This window comes from Cibotium barometz, chromosome 5 (assembly GCF_041138505.1).
Source record: "Cibotium barometz isolate CiBa-2024 chromosome 5, ASM4113850v1, whole genome shotgun sequence".
Lineage (NCBI taxonomy): Eukaryota > Viridiplantae > Streptophyta > Polypodiopsida > Cyatheales > Cibotiaceae > Cibotium > Cibotium barometz.
In genome coordinates this window covers 56,769,606-56,772,008 of record NC_141050.1, presented here as the reverse complement: position 1 = coordinate 56,772,008, position 2,403 = coordinate 56,769,606, and the positions used below count along the sequence as shown (strand labels likewise).

At 43.2% G+C, this 2,403-nt stretch overlaps 1 pseudogene across 3 annotated transcripts; it reads right to left on the bottom strand.

The window, feature by feature from the left end:
• Positions 1–272: 272 nt before the first annotated feature.
• Positions 273–2,101, bottom strand: LOC147638674 (wound-induced protein 1 pseudogene; annotated as a pseudogene). 3 transcript variants are annotated; one of them, XR_015265954.1, is made up of 3 exons: positions 2,026–2,101; positions 1,234–1,263; positions 273–1,043 (listed from the first exon to the last, which is right to left on the bottom strand). The product of XR_015265954.1 is annotated as a wound-induced protein 1 pseudogene, transcript variant X2 (transcript). The 3 variants fall into 3 exon arrangements; XR_015265953.1 differs by lacking the exon at positions 1,234–1,263 and having other exon boundaries at positions 2,026–2,100; XR_015265955.1 differs by having other exon boundaries at positions 863–1,134; positions 1,234–2,091.
• Positions 2,102–2,403: the final 302 nt, after the last annotated feature.

Below are 2,403 nucleotides of genomic sequence, written 5' to 3'. Positions count from 1 at the left end.
CGTAATTTCATAAAACCATGCTCGCGCATGTATGTGTGCTGAGAGAGAGAGATCTTTCCACCTAACATTTTTCTAACAACAATGTGGCTAGCAAATTGTGAAAGGCTTAGAGAAACCAAAAACCCACATGTAAGACAAAGAAACAAATCCGATAGGTGAACCCTTCTGAACATTAGAAAAGACCAAAGTAGCCACATATGCATGTCCCTGAAAGAACTAGAAGATGAAACTCACCTTTTTTTAAAAGCTCCACAGTGACCAAACCATCATTTGATGAAATCACACCACCATAAGTCCAATAAAGAGACAAGAGTCCTATAAAGTTCATAGTAGATAAGTTTGGAGTAGATAACTCCATCAGGTGAATACAAATAAATACCATTATTTGTTGAAATAGATATGCCCTTATGTTGAGGTTTACTTCTATACACACAAAGCTATCATATCGACATAGACTTAAAAAAACTAGAAGCCACCACCACTGAAGTCTCTGGTGACGGGCCGGCTTAAGGTCTACATCTCCCCTTTTTATTGATACCCAAAACAACTTGAAGCTGCAAAATCAGATCAAATTGCTAAGATGAGAGATGGAATAGATTTCCTGATGCCTTTTCCCAACTGGCTTTGCCACAGGTAGTCCTGTGCAGCGTTGACTGTAGAAGGCTCCACAACAGTAAGAGCAGTATTGAAATACTCTCTGAGCTGTGTAATCTTCCCTGCCTTCACAGTCCACACGTGCACCCAACACTCGCTGCTGTCAAGTGTCTCACTTTTCCCCTCTGCAAAGACCTTGTCACCGATGGCACGCAAGGAAACCGGATTGAACACGTAACTGTCATGCGTTGCAGCTCCCGTTAGTGATCGCATCAAATATTGGTGCGATGGAGGACCATGAAACCGCCACTCTAGATCATCCGAGACTAATAGCCCCTGCACAGCTTCTGCATCGCCTGCAGCTAGTGCCTCATAAAAGGCAAGTACTACTTGCCAGTTCTTTCGCTCCAGTGTTTCTGAGAGGTTAGCCAGTTCGAACTAAACAAGATCTGCACATTCAAGCAAAAATCAATATACAAAAATGGCACATAAAGCAGCATTCAATCCCACATTATCCACCACCAATTCGATCCATCCAACCTGCAAAGTATAAGTTAACGATGAAGCTTCATAGATTCTACTGCATATTCGAACAAGATTAAGTTTTTGCAAAGTAATCCTTGAAATGCTGTGCTTTACCTGTGCGATGTTTGGGACTAGAGATCGCAACTCTCTCCGAGAAGGCATCAGACAGACAAACGGGATCAGAATATTCAAAAAAAAAAAAATCCCATCATGAAAATGGCTGTGGCTGATCGAAGTGGAGCATAGCTGCTGGCTGTTCATGCAGTTATCATCACAAAAACACCCTATCACAGAAGCAAATGGACACGAACATGTCCAAACGGACATTAACACAACATGAGGCTGGCGAAAAATGCACCAGATGTGAGATGAAGCAACAAATGAGCACCAAAGAAGCGGATGAGTCATAGACTCCTAATCGAACATTTAAGGCAGCAAGGAGTTCATGACAATATCCTGTTTGATTTTCTATCGTGATGTCTGAGAAGGCAAAGAAACGAAAACCTATTCAAACCAATCTGATGCGTCCTCTCTCAAATTGAAAAGGAAGCCATCGATTCGAACAACGAGGGTTTCTAAAAAAACATGGGCAATCCGTGCCCTGTGGGGGATTGCTCCCTTGCTAAAGGAAAGGCTCCCGCAGAGCTGCTTTTCTGCTCAAAAAGCCACGGAGCAACATACAAGCAGAACTGGTTTCCTGATGCAAAAAACTACGGAAGCATGGAGAGTTGCTGGACTAATGCAAAAAACGTTCATCTACGCTTCTGTTTTATAAATACAGGGGGAGCGCCATAGCTTGCAGGCCAGAGAGGAAGTTACAAGGTCGCCATGGCAGCTCTACAGATCTCTCATGCAAAGGAAGATACAAAAACCAACAGAATAACGAAAGAAACACAATGATCAAACCTGGCGATGGCGTAGAAGATGAAAGCCTTCTGTACAATGCGCGAGGAAACCGCCTTTGGAAGCGAAAGGTTCCGCTAAGAAAAATGTGGCGGACGCGGTGCCTTTTTATAACGTCACAAGACCGTCTCCTTACCGCCACCTGTCAGTGTCCCTCCACGTAATCCCGATTTTAATTTATGTTTACACACGTTTTTATGTATGCATTAATTTATGTATTAGCTTTTATGTATGTGGACTTGCAAACCAACATTTTTGCCTATATGGGTCGTGATCGTGTGTGTAACCGGCCTTGGTTTCCTTACACGGAGCTGGACCGACACGATAGCATGTCGATAGTATGCACCTAGGACCAAGTGCATCGCCACGTACATCAAAGCT